A 27,892-nucleotide genomic window follows, 5' to 3' on the forward strand; every position below is an offset into this window, starting at 1 on the left:
ACTGAAACACACACGTGCTTTATGAATCTAGCAGCAGCAAAGTAATGAAATAAGCTTTCATAGAGTGAATGAATGCCATAGATTGTACAGTAAGTGTGTTTAATGTTTAATTGTCTACAGAACAGAGGCAACATCAATGTCAACAACAGCGTTTAGCGATGACTTTCTGAGGTGCTCCAGAAGAAGACAAGCGGGTTAGTTGGTGAAGTGAAGTGCACAGCTGGTCTCCTTTTTAAAAGGCTCAATCTCACAACATTGGTTTTTACCTTCTTAAAATAACACAGGCACATTATTTTGCAATATGTGCATAATGTTAAGATGCAGATCAATATTTAATAATAATTTTGGCTTGAAAAATGAATGCATTTGTTAAGTTTTAAGGCTTTTATTTCTAATAGGACTCTGGTACACTTCACCTTCATTATAAAACACAAGAGCTGGCTGGATATTGTTTACAATTTATAAAATATGGTTTGCTTTAGAAAGCAATTTCATGTGGCAAACAATTATATACAGAACCATGATTGTGAAGAAATAGCTTCAACTTGAAAAATATCGAACTTAAGTGGTGCTAGCTTTGAGAAAAAAGTAGGCTACAACACTGGCATCATTTATTGTAATGCTGGGGCAGACAGAGGAGACACCACCAGGGGGCAGTATGCCCTATTTAGTGAGAGAGAGCGCTTCAGAGCTCATTTTTAAGATAAGAAAAGTGTCAGAAGCGTTAATGAGCTAAGAATCCCCCAGGCTGATAAGTACATGGATCCTGGTATCTGCTGTGAGCTATGGTCATCTTTAAAGAGATAGTCAGGCCATTAGAGTTAGCCATTAGAGGGAGCTGTAGAAGGATGGACCAAGGGGTTCCATGAGGCTATTCTGACTGTAGAATTTATTCCTGACTGGTGATAACTGCTCAGCAGTCCCAATAAGTACATAAGGGTTCAAGAGTCAAGTAATTCCAGAGAGGCAAATATGACTATTGTTTCTTACTCTTTACTTTCTTGTATACAAAGTACAGGAAAAGTATTGCAATCGTTCAAAAATTCCATGTGATGATTTTGATGAATCTCGACATTTTACACCTTCCTGTCTTTTTTGTATATGAAGTATAGGAAAAGTATTGTAATCTTCCTAAAATTTAGTTTCGAGATTTTGATGAATCTCGAAGTTTTAGACCTCCCTGAGTCTGAAAATACCATTTTTGGAATTATGTCTGTGTGTGACTGTGTTTGTCTGTATGTAAACACGATAACCTGAGTACGCTTTCACTTAGGTCAATCAAATTTTTCAAACAAGTATTAGGTACATCTTTTGGACTATTTCCATTAACCAGAAGTGGTACTTTACCTTTTATTCATGCAGCTGCACAGTCCGATTTATTCAACTTTACTTTTATAATAATTGTTCAATATATTATTAATTTGATTGATTTGTTGTTGATGGTTCTTTAATGTACATAATATAAAAATATAATCATTGTCTTGCGGTTTACTCCTCAAATATCCATCCCCATATCTGAGTATACAAGAAAGTCAAGGGGAGACCACTCCCTTTTTTTGTTTTGTGTTTTGCCTCTTTGTGTTCATCTTCCTCCCTTCATAAACGTTATGTATATACATATATATATTAGCTATGCCACATGTCGAGGACAGGTGATAGAATAATTTACAAATATTGTTTAATTTTTGGTCTACGTGTGCCTTCAACACCATGATGTCCCTACATTGATGGATTAAAGGCCAGAAGTCCATGTGACCGTCATCATCAAGTCCTTCCATGAAAACCCTGAATACAAAGTGGACTGATCATTTATGTTAGGTAGAATGAGAATGGGAGGATGGGTGTCTGCTGATCTCACAGTTAGCACAGGATCCCCACAGGGCTGTTGCATTAGCCCCAAACTTTTCTCTCTGTACACTTATGACTGTGTCTCCACCCAGGACAACACCATCGTCATTAAATATGCTGATGATACCACTATCTTGGGGCTCATCGAGGGGGGGGATGAGTCAGGGTACAAGACCATGGTAAACAACATTCTTGTCTATGAAGAGGAGAATGACCTCATCCTCAACATAGATAAGACCAAAGAAATAATATTGGACTTCAGGAAGAATCCTCCCCCTCTACAGCCTCTTATCATCAAAGGGACTGAGGTGGAGAGGGCCGACAGCCACAGATTCCTGGGATTGCAGGTTACATCAGACCTGAGCTGGACTCTTAACACCATAGCCACAGCGAAAAAAGCCCAGCAAAGGCTATATTTTATTCGGCTGCTCAGGAAAGCCGGCCTGAACCATTGGCCTCTCACCTAGGCCTACAGAGGACTGATAGAGAGCATTCTCACCACAGGCATCACTGTCTGGTATGGGAACAGCACACAGGCAGAGAGGAAGGCTTTGCAAAGAGTCATTAAAACTGCGGAGAGGATCATAGGGACAAAACTTCCTTCCATGGACTTTATGTACGCACAACATTGTCGGAGAAGAGCAGAGGGAATTATCAGGGACTCACTCCATCCAGCTCACTCTCTGCTCAGACACAAAAACTGTATGTACAATCTGAGACACAGCAGAGCGGACAGCATCTCTCACAAAACAAGGTTTTTCAATAGCTTTTTCCCCGCCACAGTCAGACTGATGACTAAAGAAAATTATTGAATATGTGTAATAACCTCACACTACCTCACTTCACTTATCATGTAAATGACGAGTGAAAAATGTGCAATATTTTAACTGGGCAATACCTACAATATATTGTATTTTTTTTTTGTGTGTAGATATTACCACCTTTCTGTATAGTACTGGTATAATCTACAATATTTATTATTTTGTTTTACTGTTTTTTGTTTTTTTTTAATTTTTTAAATGTTTTACTATGTCTCGGACAGAGCTCTGCACAAGAATTCCAATGTGCTTTGACTTTTGGTTTTATGCACAAATGGCAAATAAAAGAACCTTGAACCTTGAATGCCTAGAGGAGGGTGGTCTCGTGGCCTGGAACCCCTGCAGAATTTATTTTTTCTCCAGTTGTCTGGAGTTTTTTTAGTTTTTCCTGTCCTCCTTGGCCATCGGACCAATATTAATTAGTGTTGTCTTTTTTTAATTCTTACTTTGTCTTTTTTCTCTTTCTTCATCATGTAAAGCACTTTGAGCTACATTATTTGTATGAAAATGTGCTATTTAAATAAATGTTGTTGTTGCTGTTTCCTTGGTATCTGAATTTTACCCATGTGATTAATGAAGTTTATCTAATCTGTGTGTCTGAACCTCTTGAGAGCGTTCCCATGAAGTCAGCTTCTCAGACTCTCTCATTATTTTCAAGACGCCTTTCTCGCCTCCTGTCCACTTTCATACTTAGTGTCTTTGAAGGTGACTCTCTTAGTGTTCCTTGTATGTTTTTACTCCTTCTTGTGTGTCTAACAGTCACACTTCCTCTTTAGACCTTAGTGTGTTATTATGTAGTGTGTGTGTGTACAGCATATATACGAGGTGAGGCACAGAAATAACCAGACTGGGCTTAGAGCTTTCCTGGAAAACCGTCTGAAGTTCGGCTGAACGTGAATCATAGAAGTATATCGCCTCCTACACGCCCTCTCAAACCGTTGACCGGCTAGGTATATCCTGTGAATAGCCCAGTCAGTATTTGCACAACAATCGCTGCATGAGTTGCCGCAATAATGTCGGGTGGAAAAATTGAACAGCGAATCATCATCAAATTTCTTACAAATTTTCTTTTTCCATAAAGCAGTTTTTGACTGACAAAAATATTCCTGTCCTCGCTCATCCTGCCTATTTGCCCTATTTAGCTCCCTATGATTTTTACTTGTTTCCAAAAAATCAAAAATGACCTGAAGGGAACACATTTTTCTTCAATGGATAAAGTGAAGACAGAAACGGCTAGCCTGTTGAAGAGCCTCAAGCAAGAAGACTTCCATCACTGTTTCAATCAATGGAAGATACGTATGGAGCGGTGTAGAGATCGGGAGGGGGAGTATATAGAAGGTGACAATGTGTAGAATGCTGGTTATTTTTGTGTCTCACCTCATATATGTGTGTGTGTGTGTGTGTGTGTGTGAAAACGAGAACAATATCCTTATCACTTGTCTTAAGCAGTATGTGGGCATCCAAGATATTGCTTTGGAATGCTTCAGGTCATATCTACCAGGCAGACGTTTTTCACTCAGTCTGGGCAATTTCTCCTCTTCCTCAGCTCCTCTTAGCTGTGGGGTCCCTCAATGATCTATCCTTGGGCCTATTCTATTTTCACTGTACATGTTGCCCTTAGGATCCATTTTTAAAAAACATAACATTTCTTTTCATTGCCAGATATATCCTCCAATGAAGCAAACGGAAAATAATATTCTCTTACACCCTTAGTGGAATATCTGAAAGACATTTAAATATGGAGGTCACTAAATTTTCTTAGTCTAAATGACAAAAAACAGAGATTGTGTGTTTTAGACCTTCTGATCTTATCTGTTCTTCTGCAAGTAACCTTGGTCCACAGACAAACTACTGCAAACCTTCTGCTGAAAATCTTGACGTGATTTTTGCTAATGCCCTCAAATGTGATAAACAGATGATCTCCATTGTGAAAGTCTGCTTCTGTCAGCTCAGGGTATTAGCTAAGGTCAAGCCCTTCGTTTCTATACATGATTTTCAGACACTAATTCATGCGTTTGTCTCATCTTGGCTTGACTATTATAACTTACTAAATGCTGGAGTTAGTCAGCCATCCTTTGCTCATCTTCAGCTCATCCAGAACATGGCAGCCAGGCCTCCAACAGGCACACAAAAACAGAATCACATCACACCAGTTCTAGCTTCTTTTCACTGGAGTCCTGTTCGCTACAGGATTGAATGGTTTAGCCCCCTCATGTCTTACTGACCTCTTACACCCATACTCTCCCTCGCGATCACTGAGGTCCTCTGTCCTGACGTTATCGGTCGTGCCAAGTTCTAGACTTGAGCTTAGAGGGGGCCATGCCTTCGCAGTAGCTGCCCCTAAACTTTGGACTGGTCTACCCATTTGTATTAAGTGAGCACCATCTTTGGTCACTTTTAAATCCAGTCTTTGTGTCTTACATGAGAGTATTGTTTTTAATTCAGTGTGTTTACTTGTCTATAGATTTATTGGTGTGTTTATAGAAACTGTAGAGCACTTTGGTCAACTGCTGTTGTTTTAAATGTGCTCTACAAATAAAATTGACTTGACTGACCAAGTGCAGAGCATAATGACACCTCTTGTGTTTTTGTGACCCAGACGGTAAAGTGGACACAAACTGCAGTGGGGTGCAGGTCATGGAAGCAGTCACTGATTCTGTTACATAGTCATGCGGGTACCAGAGCGTCATCAAATCAAAGTCCAGTATCCAATGGGCACCATCTCCCACATACCACCCTTCCTTATTACAATTAGCACTGTCTTTCATTTCCCTGTATGATACAGAGTCCTTTTCTTGTTTTGTTTTTTTTGCTGCCTGCTGTCCTGTTAGCCCCCCTGAGTGAACACGCCTGACTTGATGAGTCATTTAGTCCACAGGAGGCAGATTCAGTGACACTAAAGTGATGCGGGCTGGCCAGGCAGGCGGAGAGATAAGCTTTCATCGAGACGCTTGGAGAGAACTTGCTGCTATAACAGTGGAGACTTCATTACTTTGTCACACTAAATATTAATGTGTTCTTGAACCCGTTGACTTTGGGATTTTATTACCTATTTAGCTTTACTCTTTCTGCAGACTCCAGTGCCTCATTGGAATATAAAGTGCTGCTTCTTTCCAAGTCGGCAAGCAGACATCTTCTGTGTCTCCATCATATTCTGATAATCTTTAATCATTTCTTCTAACCTCTCCTCCCCCTTGAAGGTGCCGAAGGTTACTGCCATTCTAGTCTCAGACTGCAGAGGGGGGGTTGCTTGTTGTTTTAGTCTTGAATGTCAGGAGCGATTAACTCGGCCACCATATACTGCATGGAGAGACAGTCTGAGAACTGTGGGTAGCCAGGATTGGCTCCACTAGTAGGTTGGCAGTTGTTGGATGGTTCACGAGTCGTGCCCAGGAAATTCCATATTTACCTGGCACCTGAGCATTTCAGGGTTAAAAGGGTCTCTAGTATGAAAGGTCAGCAGTAAAGAGCCCATGAAATGGTTTGTCTTTTTCTCTCCATAACTGTGACCATGGGCCTGAGAATCAGCAGTTTGCGAGGGGTGACAGGTCCCATTTTTTATTGCCAAGAATAAGGTCAGTGCTGGCACAAAAGGTTTTTAAAGAATAATGAGTTCCACATATCTTAAATAATCTGGAAAGAGTGCATGGAAAACACTAAGCAGCTAAATGTAATTTACACTCCCCGGGGACTTCTGTGTAATTATTTTACACTGCTATCAAAATTTGGTAGCCATGGAGAGAGGAGAGATTAAATATGAAGACGATAACCATCACGTCCCTGACCTGAGCTTAAAAGCCGAGCAACCAAAGTGCAGAAATAGAAATAGCGAAGGTCCTCGGGCTTTCTTGGAGACCGGTTCTGACCAGAATCATCCAGAAATGCGTTTGTAGTAGCAGGGAGCAGCAAAGACAAAAAGTGTCTCAGATTAACTGGATCAGCACTGACTGCCTGTTTACTCCAAATGGCTGGGGTGATTAGGTGGTGCAGTGCTTAGTGCTTCTGTCTTGCTGCTCCAGGGTCCTGAGATCAAATCAGAGCTACGGTACCGTCTCTATGAAGTTTTCCTGTTATGTCCATGTCTGTAACATTCTCAGGTCATTCCGAAATCTCACACCCTAAAGATTAAACGTCTAAGTTGATTGACGGTTCTTTACTTCACTATTGGCACGTAGACTTATGGTGCTCAACTAGAAGAATTCTAACTCACCTCTTTTAAGTCAGTGGGTAAACTGATGTTTTGTATTATCTGAAATTGGAAAAAATCAAATTCTCACTTAGATGATCTGTACAAAACTTTTTCAAAACTTGGCAGGATCTAACATTTTAGAATAAGCACTTATATATGTGAATTTCCCCCTGGGATTAATAAAGTATCTATCTATCTATCTATCTATCTATCTATCTATCTATCTATCTATCTATCTATCTATCTATCTATCTATCTATCTATCTATCTATCTATCTATCTATCTATCTATCTATCTATCTATCTATCTATCTATCTATCTATCTATCTATTGGGAAGTGGATTCTCTCCCCTCTTTTTATTCTATTTAGTTTTATTAATTTATCTATTTACATATTTTTACTATTGTTAAAGTTTTGCTCTGCTGGCCTGGCTCTCTTTCTCATGGGTGTGGGTTGATTCATTTCGAGCCTAGTTTTGTTGAACTTGACTTGCTTATATGGATTGTTGTTTGATTCTAATACAATTAATAAAATGTTAAAATAAATAAGTTGATCAACAGTTCTAAATTGGCTCAGTATGAGAATGCATAATTTGTTGTGTGCTGAAATAAAGTGGCATCGTGTCCAGAGCTGTACCCACTGCTTAGTGCTCAGATAAGACTCTGGCTTCTCGTCACCATAATGGAAGACGTGAGCACACAAATGGGTTGGATTACCGTATATACTCGTGTATAAGTCGAGTATTGAAACCTGAAAAATTGATCATAAAATCAGATCCGACTTATACGCCCGTTCAAAAATACGACCCTTCATTTTTTTTTGTATATCTTTTTGCCTCCTCTAATCTCGCACCAGTTTCTCAGACACATCAAATTTTGTTGCAGGAGCGCAGTTACCAATTTCTTTCACCACTTCAATGACTTTTAATTTAAAACCAGGTTCATATTTTTTTCTGATCGAACGCTCCATCGTAGATAAGGGATGCTCTTACGACAAAGTTGTATGAGGGTGTGAGATACTAAAAACATAAAACAGTGCAAATGTCGCTTCAGAATAGTTTGGGTATTACAGTGTGGTCACGTAGGTACAATACATAGAAAAGAAAGGCCGTGTGCTCCGTGGCTACTCTCTCAGGTGGGTGTTAGCATATCATAATCTCTTGGACCAATAGTGTGAGTTTTCCGCATTTGACTTATACGACCAACATAAAATATCGGTAAAATCAAGTCCCGACTTATACACAGGAGAACTTAAATACGAGTATATACGCTATATCAAGAGCGGTGTTTGGGGGTGGCAAGTAGGGCGACCGCCCCAGGCCTTGCGCCTAAGGTGGGCCCCACTTTTGAGGTCTGTGTGTATCCTGTTCAAGTGGATATGTCAAGTTATTTTCTCCAGTATAGATCAACCATGTCTCAAGACAGGCTTTGCGGTCTGGTGATCCTAACTATAGAAAAAAACATTGCATCCAGATTAGACTGCGAAGATATCATCAACGAATTTTCCAATCGGAAGGCAAGAAAAGTGGATTTTCGTCTCTGAACCTGGAAACCGGTAAGAGATTTCATGATGATACCTCTACGTTAATTTCACACCTCCTGACGAAACACTGAAACTCACATTTTATTTGTTGGCCATAAAGATGTCTGAATATTAATGCACAAAAACATGTATCGCTAATGAAAACCGGCTGACATGACAACAATGTGAGTTATGACTACGACATCCTGCATATCGAGACTCAGAGTATGCTTGCACTCTGGGTACGTTTTCTAGAAGAGGCCCTGTTAGTTTCTGCATGACATCGCATCGCATTTTGCACTGTCGTGGTATTGTCATGAATTACGAATTGAACTTTTTTAATAGATTATATCGTTATATTTTGATAAAGTCCGTGTGTTATCTTGCAAAAATTTAGCTGAATACTGAAATGAGAAAATCTGGTGTATGTTAACATTATTTTTATTAAATTTGAGTGCAAGTTTGACGTAACCGGTGGTGTTGGTCAGTCCTAGGCCCAGCACACCAATAAGACCACCTTTGCACAGCATGATGCTTCCATCTCTATACTTCACAGCGATGTTTGTACATTTTTAGATGATGTAAAGTATTCAAACAGGGCATTTTGTGTGATGGCCACAAAGCTCACTTTTGGTCTCATCAGGCCACAGAACCTTCTACTATCTTACCATGTGCCTTCTGACAAACTGTAGTCGATATCTCATGTGTTTATTCTCTTTGCCACTCTCCTGTAAAGCTGTGAAGCACTCAGGCAGCTGTCTGCACAATCTCTCCACTCACTGTAGGCAGTAACTCCTTCGGAGTCGGAATTGTCTTCTTGTAGGATCACTCAGCTTTTTGTAGACGGCCTGCCGTAAGCAGATTCACAGATGTGCCGTACTCTTTCCATTTCTCCTTGAATGATTAAACTGAACTCCAAGGGATATTCAGTGACTTGGATATTTTCTTGTCCCCCGACTTGTGGTTTTCAATCCTCTTTTCACAGAGTTGCTTGTTGTGTTCTTTTGTCTTCTTGGTGCAGGTTAGGCCACCATACTGACTCACAAGTTGGATTTTCCAGATGAAGTGCATTTATACTTCAATCGGTTGATCTCTATTAAACTAATTGTATGACTTCTAAAAGATGCACCAGTGATGATTTAGGGGTATCATATTAATGGGGGGGGCGTCACGGTGGCGCAGTGGGTAGCACTGCTGCCTCGCAGTTGGGAGACCTGGGGACCTGGGTTCACTTCCCGGGTCCTCCCTGCGTGGAGTTTGCATGTTCTCTCTGTGTCTGCGTGGGTTTCCTCCGGGTGCTCCGGTTTCCTCCCACAGTCCAAAGACATGCAGGTTAGGTGGATTGGTGATTCTAAATTGGCCCTAGTGTGTGCTTGGTGTGTGGGTGTGTTTGTGTGTGTCCTGCGGTGGGTTGGCACCCTGCCCGGGATTGGTTCCTGCCTTGTGCCCTGTGTTGGCTGGGATTGGCTCCAGCAGACCCCCGTGACCCTGTGTTCGGATTCAGCGGGTTGGAAAATGGATGGATGGATGGATATTAATGGGGTGAACACTCAATTGTTTTTCATTTTATATTTGTAATTAATTTAGTACCACTTGCAAAGGTCTGTTTTCACTTTGACATTTTGGTGTTTTTTGCTTCTGTTCTTCAGTGTCCAAAAGCTGAAGCAAATCCACTGTGATTCAATGTTTTATAATAATATGAAAACTTCAAAGGGGTGAATACTTTTTAGAGTCACATTATGATAAGGATTCTTAGGTGGCTGCCATGACACACTGCAGAAAGCTTGGCTGTGAAAATAGCTTTTGCTTTTGTGAAGCCTAATCCTCAAAGGAGAACTTCAGCTCGTCTTTCTTATTGGCTCATTTGACTGATCGTGAGTCATGAGGCAGATTACCACCGATGGGGTATCTGATCAGCCATCCCCGCATCCATTTTATCTGTCATCACCTTTTGAGTGGAAATCACTCTTGCATCAGCACAACGTATTTATACACTCAGGTCACCCGTTGCCTGTTTGTTCAGGATTGTTTCACAATGTCTCTAAGTTTAACTGTCAAATGATAAATATTCTTTTATCTTTAATCTTTAAATCAAAGATTATGCCCAGTGTGACAATGATAGAGGGTGTAGCAGCCATTCAACCCGACACAGACAGACACAAGAGGCACTCTGACAAAACTCACGCTTTTTATTTTCAGTTCTTTCCTTTAGAGCACCTCACACCGTGCACAACTCAGATACAACAATTCAGTCCTTTTACTTTCTGTCCTTTCTTCTGCCACCTCCACTCCTGTATCGCAAGCTCTGTCCTCTGCCTCCCGACTGAGGCGGCCCCTTTTATAATGCACCCGGATGTGCTCCAGGTGCACCCTATTGACCTTCCTGGTGTGGCGGAAATGCTGCATACCCTGGCATCTGAGCCATCCAGGCGCCCCCTGGAAGTGGCCACAGGTCCCCCACAAGGTTGAGCTTTCCAGCTTCGTGCTCAAGGCAGCAGTCCTGGAGGGCTGCCCTCTTGCGCCCCGGGGTAGGAATTCCCCCTCTCCCTGTCCCCTGCTTCTCCAGGCCTCTCGCTGGGGCAAGGTCCCCGGCCGTCTATCACATCAGCTGGCGAGAATCTAACTGTCAGGCGGTGCTTATCATTTACATTGAATTTGGCAGAAATGAGTCAAGGGAGTGGTGGCAATGGAAAAATATCCCTTTGTAAGGTCACTTTTCCAAAACAGGATTGTAATGAGTCACAGCCTCCTTTAGTAGCGACGGACAAATGCAGCAACTTACTGTTTATGGAGGGCCAGACCACTGCGGGTGGTGCCAAAGCACATACCACATCCACTCATACTTTACCAATTTAAAATCCCTCATTGATGTCTTTGAAAGTTAAAAGGTTGGTGTACATGGGTGGACCATTCAAGCTCAGTATAGACAAGGATGTGAGAACTGAAGTCAGGTTGTGGTGTGTTGAGATGGCAGTACTAACATCTGTGCCAGAAGAGCTATCAGATGACTGATACTACCGGCAACATAATTACTGTAACATCTAAGGAGCTGCTTCATAATACCCTTCATTGTTGTTTTTATTGCTAATGATGTAGTTTACTGACAGGGATGAGTAAAGGGAAAAAGTGCAAGAATGTGAAATGATGAGGAATGGAAATGTACTCACAGAAGCAATTTGTGTTTTATTATTACTATGTATTTAAAAAGACGCTCAGGAGACGTTACAACTGCTAACACTACACTTTCATTATTTTACAACTGGAGGCTACTGTAAGTTTTAAGCATGTTTTTTAAGACTGTAGCCACACTGGCTGTCTCTTACGGTGACCCAATCAGTACATGTGGCCCACTGAGGTGAGACCTCCTTCCCAAGTGTTTAACTTTGGCAGCTTTGGCTTGGCTTGTGTGCACACTGTTTGAATTCTTTGTGAGATTCTCCTGAAAGTGTGCCACCTAGTGGAGTGATTAGATTACATTAATAACTGAATATACAAAGCAAATTCTTGTTTCCCCCATGGGGATTTTCAGCTTTATCGCTAAAGCACTACAGTTATTTGTTGTGTTGTCCCAAATATCCAAACTCTAACGTTAACCTTTGAGAACATTAGACAAAAATTTTATGAGAACAGGTATGTTTGGCTCAACAAGTTAGTTCATGCTTTTCACATAGATCGTCCAAAATAACATCAAGTCAAGATCTGAAAATCGCTAAAGTCCTACATTCCACCTACCTACTTGGTAATTTATATCACGTTTGTGAAGAAATGCTTTCTAAGAAGTATGTGAGATAGGCCCAACCATGAACTTGTGTTCTTGTTGCAGAACGTTTTTTAAAGTAGCAGCCTGGATCCAACGTACTAATTCCTTTCATAATTTTGAACACTTTAATCACGTCCTGCCTTAATCTTTGTTTGCTTCAACTAGGAAGGTTTAACTCCTTCACTATTTGGCTCCTTCAGTCTCTCCTCGTAGCTCACACCTCTCGCTCTCAGAGTCTGGTGGCCTTGTGTTGTTTTTGTAATATGGAGGCCAAAACTGTACACAGTCCTCCAGGTGAAGCTTCACTGGTGCATCTCTTAGCTTAAGCATGACCTCCTTTGACTTGTACTTCAAACATTGTGCTGTATAAACTAACATCCTACTAGCCTATTTAATGGCTTCTGTACACTGTCTAGATGTTGAACAACAACAACAACAACATTTATTTCTATAGCACATTTTCATACAAACAATGTAGCTCAAAGTGCTTTACAGGATGAAGAGAGAAAATAGACAAAATAAATAATTAAAATTATGTAACACTAATTAACATAGAATAAAAGTAAGGTCTGATGGCCAGGGAGGACAGAAAAAACAAAAAAAAAAAACTCCAGATGGCTGGAGAAAAAAATAAAATCTGCAGGGGTACTGAGGCTACGAGACCACCCAGCCTCCTCTAGGCATTCTACCTAACATAAATGATCTCAATCAGTCCTCATTGTATTCAGGGTTCACATGGAAGAACTTGATGATGACGGTCATGTGGACCTCTGGCCTTTAATCCATCAATGTAAGGACATCACGGTGCTTTGCTCAGGTGGTGGTGGTGCAGATCGCCACTCCAGAAAACCGGAAAAAGAACAGAAGAGAAAGTAGGGGTTAGTACAGGTTTTGGAGCCACCATGAATAATAATGATAATTAATTGAATATACAGAGCATCAGGATTAAACTAAGATGAAGCTATGAGAAAGCCATGTTAAAGTAATGTGTTTTTAGCAATTCTTTAAAGTGCTCCACTGTATTAGCCTGGCAAATTCCTATTGTTCAACTATTCCAGATTTTAGGTGCATAACAACAGAAGGCCACCTGCCTCACCACTTCTTTTAAGTTTAGCTTTTGGAATTCTAAGCAAACACTCATTTGAAGATCTAAGGTTAGATTTTGGAGTGTAAGTGTAAGACATTCCAAAACATAAGATGGAGCGAGATTTTTTAAGACTTTGTAAACCATAAGCAGTATTTTAAAGTCAATTCTAAATGACACAGGTAACCAATGAAGTGACATCAAAACCAGAGAGATGTGCTCGGATTTTCTTTTCTGAGTTAAGATTCTAGCAGCTCCATTCTGCACTCGTTGCAGTCCATTGATGTCTTTTTTGGGTAGTCCTGAGAGGAGTGCGGTACAGTAATCTAGCCGACTGAAAACAAAAGTGTGAACTAATTTCTCAGCATCTTTCAATGATATGAGGTCTAACTTTTGCTATATTTCTTAAGTGAAAAAATGGTGTCCTAGTAATCTGATTAATATGTGATTTAAAATTCAGGTCACAGTCAACAGTTACCCCTAAATTCTTTACCTCCGTCTTGACTTTTAATTGTAACACATCAAGTTTATTTCTAATAACCTCATTATATCCATTATTGCCAATCACTAAAATTTCAATTTTCTCTTTATTTAGCTTGAGAAAATTAGTGTTCATCCACTTAGAAACACAAGTAAGACATTGTGTCAGTGAATCAAGAGAGTCGGGGTCGTCAGGCGCTATTGATAAATACAGTTGTGTGTCATCAGCATAGCTGTGGTAGCTCACATTATGCCTTGAGATAATCTGACTTAACGGAAGCATAGAGATCGAAAAGAGCAGCAGACCCAGGATAGAGCCTTGTGGAACACCGTATAGAATATCATGTGTCTTTGAGTTATAATTACCACAACTTACAAAGAATTTTCTACTAGCCAGGTAGGATTCAAACCAATTTAAGACACTGCCAGAGAGGCCCACCCATTGACTAAGGTGATTTCTAAGGATATTGTGATCAATGGTATCGAATGTGGCACTCAGATCTCAGAGGTTGAGAACAGATAGAAGGCCTCTGTCTGCATTTACCCGCAAGCCGTTTACTACTTTAACGAGTGCAGTTTCTGTACTGTGATTTGTTCTGAAACCCAACTGAAACTTACCAAGAATGGCATGTTTATTGAGGTGATCATTAAGCTGTATAATGACTGTCTTCTGTAGAATTTTACTTAAGAAAGACAGGTTAGAAATAGATCTAAAATTTTCAAAAGCAGAGGAGTCAAGATTATTTTTCTTGAGCAGGGGTTTAACTACAGCAGTAATAAGACAGTCTGGGAAGACCCCCGTATCTAATGACGAGTTTACTATGTCAAGAATGCTATCAATTAGCATGTCCGATACTTCTTTGAAAAAACTTGTTGGTATTGGGTCATGGACGCAGGTGGAGGGTCTCAGTTGAGAAATTATTTTATATAAATCCTGGTGAAAGAATTCAATTTTTTTATAATGGAGTACTGGGGTTTAAGAGGTGTACTATATTATTTCTAATATCATTAGTTTCTTGATTAAAAAATACAGCAAAAGCCTCACAAGTTTCACTGGAAGTATTTTGGAGGCATTCCATTGAGTGACCTGGGTTTAGCAGACGATCAATCGTAGAGAATAAGACTCTGGGATTACTAGCATCATTATTTATAATTCTAGAGAAATAGCAGCACCTCTCAAGACGGACTGTGTTGTTGTATTCTGTTATTTTAACCTTCAATATCTCATAGTGGATAATCAGTTTAGTTTTTCTCCATTTATGCTCATCTCTCCGGCATGTTCTCTTTAGATCAGACACTCTTTGAGTCTTCCATGGTATAACAGTGCTAGAACGTGATGAATCCACTATGGCTCTTAGGTCCTTCTCTTAAAGATCTCCCATGGTGTATTCAAATCTAACATTTTTACTTCCGTTGTGTAATACTTTTTACAGTTACTTACATTAAATTTCATCTGCCACAAATCTGCCCAAGCCTGTATCCTGTCCAAGACCCTCTGCAACAATCAGAAAAAAAGTAAAAAGGTGTTGGGTGTTTCACTGAGTAGATTACTCCATCCATCTTCGGAACTCTGTTTTTTAACTATAGAATTGCCTATGCCAGCAGAATCAGACTCTAGACTGGAATCAACAATAAATGTGATGCCAGTTTGCCGCAGGGCACCGAAAACTCTTCAATCCTAAGTTGTTTTTGAACACCTTTTGACAGGAAAATGACTGACTGTGGTCTTGCTGATCTTTTTCTTGGAATTTGAAAAGGCATTCTTATTACTATAAAGTTACATATGACAGCTTGCAGAGTGGAAATGTCCTTTAGGACAATATGAAGTGTGAAAACTTTGCTTAGGAGAAGTGTGTTAGATGTACATTTATCTGCATTCTGTGTAATGATGTGACGATGCGGGTTCTACTCAATGCTCCCACTTCCTTTTCAAGAGCTCATGAACTCCACACCGTCGGTAATGTAACCGGATGAGCTGGACAATGAGGACACCACAAAGAAGCAAAGGGAAAGGTACAAAGTGCAGAAGTGCTTTTATTAACAAGAAAAAAATCAGTGTCCAAAACAGTGCTGTTATTCAAAGTGGTCAAATAAATAATCCATAAAAAAGGTAAAATCCAGACATTTAAAACAAGGCTAAAAACAGGACTAAAATCCTGTCGCAGACATTTGGGTCATACCAACCAAGCACAAACCCTTCCATGTCAAACCAGCTCACCCATGCCTTGCTCAGCTGGAGAGACTTCAGCCACTGCGGTCCTCACACTACCGACCCCCGTCTTGGATGCCTCCGTCGGTGTCTGCCAGAGCACTCGGGGTCGGTTGTCCTATCGTCTTCTTTCTTGCACTCATCCTTCAGATCCCTAGGGTGGACTCCTCCACGATTGTACCCACTCTCCCACATGGGACCCCTGACTGCGCTGACCTCTCTCATTCATGCTGGCTGGCTCGTCTTCTTCCTTTCACCCCCAATGCTGCCCTTGGTCTCTAAGCCTTTCTTTGCTTTCAGTTTCTTTTTCTCTCCTTCTGTGCCATCCCGTTCTTATATGGCTCCGTGGGCACAACATTTCAATCGCGCACCACAGGAAGCCGATTAAGCAATTGAGAATGATCGCACCCTCACGTGCAGGTGTGACTCGCCCCAATTACTCCATTAACTCGCCGCGGCTGCACGATTGCACCCACAGAGACTGACATGGTGAATGGATTATTTAAAAGCTGCGGACCTGCTACACCACAGATGAATGTACACTGACCTTGACTTCTTGAGCACAGGATTGAGTTATTAACAAAGTCCAGACAAAATGAGTGCCAAATATAACAGTGATTGAACTCTCATATTATAGCCTTTTCTATTCAGCCTCACAATCCTGAGCTTATTCCATTTATTGGTATGCTACTGTAGCTACTCTTACCTGCACCTTCCCTTGGTATCTTTGCAAGTCTCATCCTCTCTCTTGCCCTCCATGTACCTGCAGCGTTCCTCCTACGCCTCTGTTGCCCATTCTTGCATGTCTCAGCCTCTCTATCCCGGTGCTTCCTCTCTCGATCACGTTCCTGTAAAGTTTACTTTCACAGACTCTGTCATTTCGAGGTGCCTTACTTGCTGCCTGTCCGTTTTTGACTACCACCAATGGTAGCTGGGTCCGCATTGCCTGCTGTGCAAACTTCATTCATATTGTTACCAATTCCTCCCGTCTTTGAGGGTAGGGTGTGCTTCATTATTATTCAGTGACCAAATATCACTCGGTAAGTTATTTGGTTTGTTTTCATTGAAATCTTTTTTTTTAAACTCCATTTTTTTTGTAAACATAAAAAATTGTCACAATCAGAAACTGAATTTCACACTCCTAAAGTATCATGTCATCATCCACTGCACTGAGCAACCAAAGCTTAACTGACCAATTAGACCAAAACTAAACTGACCAATCAGACCAAAGCTAAACTGACCAATCAGACCAAAGCCAAACTGACCAATCAGTTTTCTCAGAGGGACTGGAGACACACTTATTATATAGTAGATAATATCACCACCTGACATGCTTATTGCAAAAAATATATATTTTAGAATCAAGAAATGAGATGCTCTTTGGGGTTTATTTTCTAATATTTCTGTTAAATATGAACTAAGTATACCATTTAAGTTTACCTCTCTTTCTTATTAGTATTATCAGTCTCTATGAATATTCCTTAATTTTGCGGTTCACAAGAATTGTGTCTTCCCCTGTGTACACCCTTGAGCCCCCTCATAAACAGCTTGACTTTACCTGCATGTCTAAAGAAAGAAGAATGAAATCCATAGAGCCAGGAGAAAACCCACACAGCCATGTGGACAGAATTTACAATTCATACACACTGTGTGTTTGAAACAAGTAAGGAAACAATACGAACTCCAGTGCCACTGTGCCACCCGAATTGTAGCAACTACAAGGGAATTCTGTAAGTACAAAAAGTATTGATTAAGAAGAGAGTATGAGCGGTCACAGCACACAATGCACTTTTAAACATACAATAAACAAAATAACAATACAACATAAAAAAAAACAGTGTACAGCACTGAGGGGAATTCAGTTGCCTTGGAGTCGAGGATCTGCTGTTCTTCCATTAATTTGATCTCGATATGAGTTCAAGTCTGGCTCCCAAAGATCTGTAACTTGTAAATTCATTTGTTTATAAAGCAATTGGACATAGGATGTTGTCCAGATTTAAGATTTGATACAGCTTGTTCTGTAAATGGTAATTCAGGGTTGTTGGAGCCTGGAGCCTCTCCTGACTACAGCAGAGAGAAGGCAGAAGCTATCAGAGGACACACTCATGTACAAACACCTGCACCAGCTCACTCCTGGCCAGAGATTGTCAGAAAAGTAGGGAGGTCAGGGTCTTTACCCAGGTATCCTTAGCCACAACATTTCTAAACAATTTAGCAGATCTCCAGCCATTCAGCAGTCTCTGGTGGTTTTCCACAGAAGCCAACGGGGTCATGCTGAGGAAATAACTGAAGCAGACTACTTGTTATTCAGTTGCATCACTGCAATACTAACAATATTTGAGTGCCACAGAGGCTATTCTGTTGTCTTTTGGGTAATCAAGACTGGTGTGCTGTTTTTCATATAATGACAGACACACATTGTATGTTTGGTGAATGTATTGTAAAGAATGACTCCTCCTTTTCACCATGCAGCACCACCATAGGGTTAGTTAGTCACTTAGAGACGAGGGTGTTTGTCTACATTAATTCACTGTGTGCTCCGAGTTAAAGCAATGCACCATTGCCACTAGTATTAGTAAAATGCGAGCTCTTCTCAAAAGAAGGACAGAGAATGATTTTTAGAATAGCAAAGGCTAGGAAGAAGGCTGGAAAGGACTGCAGTCCAATAAAGCAGATATAAGATGAACAAGGAGTGGTCTTGAGTGAGCATGATAGGATCAAGGAGAGACAGAAGTGCTACTTTGACAAGTTGTTGATTAAAGAAAATCCTAGGGTTGTTTTTGGGGATGGAGTCCCAAATGAAAGGCTAGCACCAAGAAGTAAAGGTGGCACTGAAAACAATGGAGAATAGAAAGGCAACAGGACCTGATGAAATACAAGCAGAAGTGTGGAAGAGTTTAGGGGAAGTGGGAGTAGATGAAAAGAGGGATGTCTAATGCAGAAGATCTATGAACAGGAGAGAATACCAGGGGAGTGAATGAAGAGTGTGATTGTACAGATTTTGTAAGGATAAGGGTGATATTCAGGAAATTATAGAGGGATAATGCTGATGGCACACAGAATGGAAAATTTGGGAAAGGGTTAAAGAGAGAAAGCTTAGGGAAGAGACCACCATAGGGAAGAGCAGTTTGGTTTTATGCCTGTGACAGAAAGGAGTACTAGAGAAGTACTGTATGTGAAGATTGTCCAGGATATGTATGAGGGAGTGAGGACTCATCTTAGAAGCAGAGCTGGGGTAATAGACAGAGTAGATCTGCACCAGGGATCTTCTTGAAGTCCTTACATCTTTGATTTGGTTATGAATGTGTTGAGTCATGGGATAAAAGACCAATCCCCCTGGTGGATGTTTTTTGATGACATTTTATTGTGTAACACTGGAAAAGAGCAAGTGGAGAGGACGTTGGAAAAATGGAGAAGGGCTGAACAAACAGAATAGAATATATGGTGTTTAATGATGATCAGTATGGTCAGGATTCAGAAGTTAACCTGCAGAAAGAGCCATTGAAAAGGGTAGATACATTTAAATATCTAGGATCAGTGGTAGCTTAAGATGGTAAACTACAAGCAGAGATAACCCTCTGTGTGAATGGAACAATTGGAAGAAGACATCAGGAGTATTGTGTGATTGAAGAATTAAGGCAAAGGTTAAAGGTAAGGTTTGTAAGACAGTGGTAAGACCAGAAATGATGTGTGGAGCTGAGACATGAGCAGTAAAGGGAGCACAGCAGGAGAAGAAGTTAGATGTGGCAGAAATGAGACTATCGAGATGGATGCATTGAGCTGAAAAAAAGGACAGAATGAGAAATGAGACAATCAGAGGTACCACAAAAGTGGGAGAGATGTGTAAGAACGTACAGGAAAGTAGGGTGAAGTGGTATGGACATGTGATGAGGAGAGACAGTGAATATGTGGGCAAAAGCATGATAGGAATGGAAGTACAGAGAAGAGAAATTGAGGGAAGGCCAAAGTGAATGTGGATGGATAGAGTAAAAGAAGATCTAAAGGAAAAGGGTCACGCTGGGAGGTTGTGCAGGACTGAGCAATATGGAGAAGGTTTGATCAAGCACATTGACTCAACATACGGAAGAAGTTGGAAAAGTTGAAGAGGAAGAAGACTTGTCTTAAAATTGACTATCCTTCTTCTTCTTTCAGCTGCTCCTGTTAGGGGTTGCCACAGCGGATCATCTTGTTCCATATCTTTCTGTCCTCTACATTTTGTTCTGTCACACCCATCACCTGCATGTCCTCTCTCACCACATCCATAAACCTTCTCTTAGGCCTTCCTCTTTTCCTCTTCCCTGGCAGCTCTATCCTTGGCATCTTTTTCCCAATATATCCAGCATCTCTCCTCTGCACATGTCCAAACCAACACAATCTCACCTCTCTGGCTTTGTCTCCAACCATCCAACCTGAGCTGACCCTCTAATGTCCTCATTTCTAATCCTGTCCATCCTCATAGATAGATAGATAGATAGATAGATACTTTATTAATCCCAATGGGAAATTCACAATTCATCACACCCAATGCAAATTTTAGCGCCTTTAACTCTGCCACCTCCAGCTTTGTCTCCTGCTTTCTGGTCAGTGCCACCGTCTCCAACTCATATAACATAGCTGGTCTCACTACTGTCCTGTAGACCTTCCCTTTCACTCTTGCTGATACCCGTCTGTCACAAATCACTCCTGACACTCTTCTCCACCCATTCCACCCTGCCTGCACTCTCTTTTTCACTTCTCTTCCACAATCCCCATTACTCTGTATTGTTGATCCCAAGTATTTAAACTCATCCACCTTCGCCAGCTCTACTCCCTGCATCCTCACCATTCCTCTGACCTCCCTCTCATTCACACACATGTATTCTGTCTTACAATTGACTACCCATTCTGGTGTAAAGGAGAGGTCATTCAGTTCTTTTCACCCACCTGATGTGAAATGCCACATTCTAGTTCAATCCATTTAATCATTTCACAAATGTCCATATGAGTTCATATTGTATCAAGTTTGTGTTTGTTTATAACATCATATTCTCAGTCCCAATAATGGTCAATGGTGGCCAACACCTATGGAACCTAAAAAACTGAAAACAACTTTAGGCAGGGTGGCAGTCCATCATTGTCCAGTGTACACACGCAGACACACAGCTGTTTACAGCTGTCATTAAATTTAACATGTATGTCTTTGAAAAACAAAAGAGTAAAACCAGAAATAAAAGCAGAAGGAGACATGGAGAATGTGCAAAATCCACACAGCCAACATAAATCAAGCCAAGAAAATTGTATCTATGAGACAAGAGAGTCTGCCATTAAGCCACCTTTTATCTTCAACCCTTATTCTGACACTAGAATATACCTGTAATTCTGTACATCTTCTATACTTTTTTTTTTGCGTCTGGGCACATCAGCAGTTGAAAGTGCTATCTTCTTTAGTGTCGTCACATTTTAAATTCCCCTGCCACTCATACGTGGCCTTTGCTCTTTGTTCATTAGGTGCCTTCCAACTGCTTGCCTCTTTAAATCGTATATTAAAGTGTTGTGTCATTTATGGACTGCAATGGATCAATGTATTCTTCTTAATATGTTGTTTAGAGATTACATTCACACGGCCCATGACCAGAACCGAGAATGTCTAGCTGACTAGAGGCCACCTGTATTCTGGACCTGTTTAAATGAACAAAATGAATGACATGTAGTACTGATTTATATGGAAAACAGCACCAAAATGAAAAAATATTTATTGATTTTTTCAATCATTAAATCATGAAATAACAAATTAATAAATAAATACAAGTAGAATCCAATAACCTCTTTAATGTCACCAGACTTATTATTATTTGGACATGTTTGAAATAACATCTACAGCATATCTAATCATTTATGTTTTAGTTACCTTCTGCTGAGACTCGGCTTGGTGGTATCCATGCAGTGACTCCTGTGGTTTATTTTCATTTAAAAATGCAACAACTCTTCTTGCCCAGGAAACAGTCGCCGCAGGTATCTAAAGGAGAGCAGGAAACTGCAAATAATAAAGCAACCTGAAGCAGGGACTCCCTGTTGTGCTCCTGCCGTCCAGCAGGACTGAAGCTATGGAGCACTTGGTGGTGGGCTAATCTGACTAGTTGGATGGGTTTGCTTAGCTGCTTTGTTGTAGTGCCCCATGCCAGGCTTTAGAGACACAAGATGCAATTAGGAATGTCCGAGGACAGCAGTGGCAAAGTGCTAAAGAGCCCTTCATGCAGTAGTAGCAGTGTGAGTGGGTCTGCTAAACCGCTGGCCTCCCTACGACAGGTAAGCCCTCTGTAAATGACACTTGCTTTTGTGTTACATTTTTACATAAGTCGGATTTATGTAAATAAAAATGTGTAAAAAAACCAGAAAAACTGACACAAAATGTTTTTTACAATAACTTTGCACAATTGTGTTACAGTTATAAAAATCATATTATGTCACACAGTTGTCTGGTTATTAGTAATACATATTTTATCATGAAGTATCTTAATCATAAAATAACGTCCCTATATTGTTACTAGGATTAATTAATACTTACACTTGCTTGTTTTCATGTAGAATGGATAACATAGTTATAAGGATAGTACAGAGGAACAGACAAGTAAGTGTATAAAATACTAAAAAAGAACTTTAATAAGAAAGACTGAGTTAGAAAGAGTAGAGGATGCAATTATCTCTGTGCTCCACAAGGCTTATTCTCACCTGGAAGAAGTGGGCACCACTGTGAGGATTATGTTTTTTTGATTTTTCCAGCTCCTTCAGTACCATCCAACCATCCCTGTTAAGGGGTAAACTCAGAGATATGCAGGTGGATGAGCCAATGGTGTCCTGGATAGTGGACCACCTGTCAGGCAGACCACAGTTTGTGAGGCTCAAGGACTGTGAGAGCAACACTGCAGCACCACAAGGACAGGCCTGTCTGCTTTACTTAACACCTCAGACTGTAAATATAATATCAGGTCATGTCCATTGCACAAATTCTGTACTTGTGGGATAAAACAGAGATGTTAATTGTTGGAGGGAATGACACTGATCACAACAATATTTTGTCATCATTTAACTCAGTTGAAATCTCCATTAATTTTACTGAATCAGCCCGCAATCTCTGCGTTATCTTTGACTCTAGCACGTCATTTAAAGTGCATATTACAAAGTTGTCCAAATCATGTTTCTTCCATCTTAAATATGTTGGGAAATTAAAGTGCTTTCTAAATAAACAGGATTCTGAGAAATTAATTCATGCATTTATTTCTAGTAGGATTGACTACTGCAATGCACTGTTCACTGGATGTTCAAACTGTTCTTTATACAGCTTCAAGTTAATCCAAAATGCTGCTGCAAGTAATTATTACAAGAACAAGAAAATACGAACACATAACTCCAGTTCTTAAATCCTTACACTGCCTCCTGGTTAAGTTTAGGGCAGATTTCGAAATCCTCCTTTTAACATATAAAGCATTAAATGGCCAAGGTCCGGCTTGCTTATCTGAACTTATCATGACTTACAAACCAGAGCGCACATTAAGATCTCAAGATGCCGGTCTGCTTATGATTCCAAGAATTAATAAAATAACGGTGGGAGGTCGAGCTTTTAGTTACAGGGCCCCTAAACTGTGGAGTGGTCTGCCTGCTACTATAAGAGGTGCCCCTTTGGTCTCAGCTTTTAAATCCCGGCTGAAGACTCATTACTTCAGTTTAGTATACCCTGACTAGAGCTGCTGATTAACTGTACAGACAGCATCTCTGTTGTTAGTCATTAGCACTAAAACATAAGTAACATGATAGTTATAATTTGATACTAACCCTCACCTATTCTGTTTCTCTTCTCGGTATTCAAATGCGGCACTTGGTGCCATGGCCCACCTGCCAAGTTGTTTTGCCTGCCTAAGGTAAAGTCATCCCTGATGGAGGATTGCAGGAATCATGGGAAAGAGGGGTCCTTTCATCAGATTAGTGCTATTTCAGCTGTGGAATGGCCAAATGGGGGAGGCAGCTTGATGAATGAGGTCTCCAGGACTCTAAATAAATCCAAATCATATTATGTGATATCATCTACTGTTAAATTCTACACCGTACTTTTATTTTTATACTCTATTGAGGATTTGTTCTGTTCTGTGTATTGTACTGGGGGCAAAAAATATCCATCTATCCATCCATCCCCATTTTTGTAGGGGGGGTCAAATAATAATAACAACATAGTTTTATATAATATATAAAAGCAAAAATTGTGGCATAAATCATAACCTATTGTTCAATAAAATTAACAGAGGCAATGGAACTTGTATTATTATTTTTTGTGAACAAATATAGAACTACATGAACAAGGTAAATATCAATAAGTCAAATGTATACAACATATGAGAGCAAGAACAGAAACGTGGCTTATTGCAGTCATGGGAGGCTATAGGACATCAGTTTCCAGTGTTTAACCTGGATATTATCTACAGGACCAGTCTGCGGTTACTCTTGGCAAATTCTGAAATAAATTCATTCATGTCTAGATTTTCTGTGATGTTTTTCTCATGTGCCAGAATGACTAAATTTCTCTTCCTTGAATGCAGCATTGTTCGGCGGAGTGGAGTGAGAATGCGGTTCAAAGTAGAGAAAGAGCTTTCACATGCAGCAGAAGACACACCAATGATGAGTACTGTGATGTAGACATGGCTCTGACGTGCACTACGCGTGTTTGTGGAAGCCACCACCGTCTTTTTCTAGAGCTTTTTTCCAATTAGTATAGCTGTGTTTGGTGAATATGTCCGAATTGGAAACACTAAATTTGCGGCAGGCAAAGCAAAAGCTGCCATCATGGACAACAGAATATTCAAGCCATGGTCGAGACTGATACCAGCTTGCACTAAAACATCTGAGTGTCTTTTCGAACGCGGGCTTGGGATAATTAATTAAAATGGGCTGGGATGGGCTATCCATATTTAAGTCAGGCAGACCGGACTGTATATTTTGTTGAAGGCAGAGGTTTGGAGTACCCGACATGGGCACAGAGCTGGAGGATTGTGTAGGCTTATCTACATCTTTTGGAGTTTCAGGTCCCGACGTGGGTGTGCTGTGCTTCGTGTTGGTAGCAGCAGTGCTGGGCTCAACCGTGGAGCCAGCAGCTTGCGGAGGGACAGAGGTTGAAGATGTCTGCTTTTTAATAAGCCACCTATGCATAGCCTTTGGTGTTACCAACCAGAAAATAAAAGAAGAATGGAATGTACATGCTGTTTTAATTAAAGAATGTGGTCAACAGGTTGAAAACGTGCTGCAAAATGTGCAGCGAAGTGAACTGTGAGCAGCATGGTGCCTGTCTAGTGGAGGAGACACTGACGGATACACCCCAAATTCAAACGGGCCGATTGGAAAGCAACTCAGTTTTGAAAATCAAATGTTATTCTTCTCCACAGTTTTCATGGGACAGACAGAGCATTTCGCAGGACGGGCATGGCTTGTCTCTGGGGGGGCAGTGCCCACCCCAGTGCCCCCGTGGTCACACCTCTGACACAATATATTCAATCTCTTTTTGCTGTTCTGTTATTTCACCGAGTAATAATTTCCGTTTGTTTGTGCTAATGCAATCTTTACTATCATTTTTTTGAGACTTTCGAATTTTCGTACTTCCATTATCTCTAACCTGCTCTGCATGTGTATCACACCAAAGTTTTTGAATTCTTTACAGTGTTCTTCTACTTTGCCATCTACTCTTTGTCTTTTATTTCCAGCCCCAGGCGTGGTTAAATCTCTTGGCACAAAGTCTCATCTCGCGGGACGTGAAAGTCTCTCTCTGAAACAGTCATTTCTCGTCCCAGGCTAAATTTCTTCCAAGATTTTTTATATTATACCCTAGGTTCTTGTCTATAAGCCGGACTCATGTATAAGCCGGAGACCAAAAATCATACGAATTTTTAAAATAAAATCGTATCATAGATAAGCCGGACTCATGGATAAGCCGAACGTACTATAACCTATAACTAATAGAAGAGAGGGAGGTCAGTGGTCTCACTCGCACCCATTTAATTTCTTTAAGGGGGGAGAGAGTGTGAGATATTCTTTCTGCTCTGGGCATCGCCGAGTCAACACGCGCGCGTAGCGGTCATTTAAATTGTGATTTTATATGTAAGCATATTTAAATATATATCTCGGATTTTTTTCTGGTTCGCGGATTTCTGCGGACAATGGGTCTTTTAATTTCTGGTACATGCTTCCTCAGTTGGTTTGCCCAGTTAATTTCATACAAGGGACGCTATTGGCGGATGGCTGAGAAGCTAGATTGCTTACTTTTCTCTCACTCTTGCGCTGACTATCTGTGATCCTGACATATGGGGATTGAGCAGGGGGGCTGTTCGCACACCTAGACGATACGGACGCTCGTCTAAAAATGGTGAAAGATTATCTTCACGTTGCTATCTTTTGTAAAGCTGATTCCTGAAAAGACATGCTGCACGGTGCTTCGCATACTTAAAAGCTCGAAGGGCACGTATTGATTTTTGACTGAAAAACAAACTCTGTCTCTCGCTCTCTCTCTCTCTCTCTCTCTTCCTGCTCCTGACGGAGGGGGTGTGAGCTGCCGCCTTCAACAGCTTTGTGCCGCGGTGCTTCGCATACCTAAAAGCCAAACAGCACCATTGATTGTTTGCTAGAGATTGTTTTCTCTATCTATGTGACAGTCTGTGCTCCTGACACACACACCTTTGAAGAGGAAGATATGTTTGCATTCTTTTAATTGTGAGACAGAACTGTGATCTCTGTCTTGTCATGGAGCACAGTTTAAACTTTTGAAAAAGAGACAAATGTTTGTTTGCAGTGTTTGAATAACGTTCCTGTCTCTCTACAACCTCCTGTGTTTCTGCGCAAATCTGTGACCCAAGCATGACAATATAAAAATAACCATATAAACATATGGTTTCTACTTCGCGGATTTTCTTATTTCGCGGGTGGCTCTGGAACGCAACCCCCGCGATGGAGGAGGGATTACTGTATAAGCCGGATTTATGTATAAGCCGATATTCTATTTTTTCATTTTCACAACTTTTTTCCTTAGATAAGCCGCGGCTTATAGACAAGAATTTAGGGTAATAGAAATATATCTTTATTTGTAAGCTAGGCAAAGCAAATGTATTATGTTTTACTTCTTTAATGAGAACAGTGGTGCTTTGATGTTTACCTTACTAACAACCCCCAGTCTTTAGAACCAACTCAAGATGTGAAATTCATGGAGAGAGTTTAGAGCATCAGGCCAGCTTGGTAAGGTTGACTGTGTCTGGACTAAAGAGCCTATAAGCCATCCACCGCAGGAGGCCATAAACTGACCAAACAAAGCAATTGGGAGGATGAGTTATACCTGGGGGGCGCGCACGGTGGCGCAGTGGTAGCGCTGCTGCCTCGCAGTTAGGAGACCCGGGTTCGCTTCCCGGGTCCTCCCTGCGTGGAGTTTGCATGTTCTCCCTGTGTCTGCGTGGGTTTCCTCCTGGCACTCCGGTTTCCTCCCACAGTCCAAAGTCATGCAAGTTAGGTGGATTGGCGATTCTAAATTGGCCCTAGTGTGTGCTTGGTGTGTTTGTGTGTGTCCTGCGGTGGGTTGGCAGCCTGCCTGGGATTGGTTCCTGCCTTGTGCCCTGTGTTGGCTGGGATTGGCTCCAGCAGACCCCCGTGACCCTGTGTTCGGATTCAGCGGGTTGGAAAATGGATGGATGGATGGATGGAGTTATACCTGAGCGCTTTCATTAGTAACTGGACAGGAAAATTAATTCTATTGGTCTAAAGTATGGCTGTTTATGATTAGTTTTGAATTGGAGACCATTCTGTACTACGACGCCCCATTCTTTTGTGTTTTGTGGTAAGATTGTTTTAAAGTTGGTTGACTTTATTTCTCTCTCTCACTATTATGGCCCTGAAGAGAAGACCATGATGAAGACAACTTCATCTCGGCAGCCATACTGAGACTGGCATGTGGCCTGTTTCAATACTCCATTCAAAGGCCA

This window comes from Erpetoichthys calabaricus, chromosome 8 (assembly GCF_900747795.2).
Source record: "Erpetoichthys calabaricus chromosome 8, fErpCal1.3, whole genome shotgun sequence".
Lineage (NCBI taxonomy): Eukaryota > Metazoa > Chordata > Cladistia > Polypteriformes > Polypteridae > Erpetoichthys > Erpetoichthys calabaricus.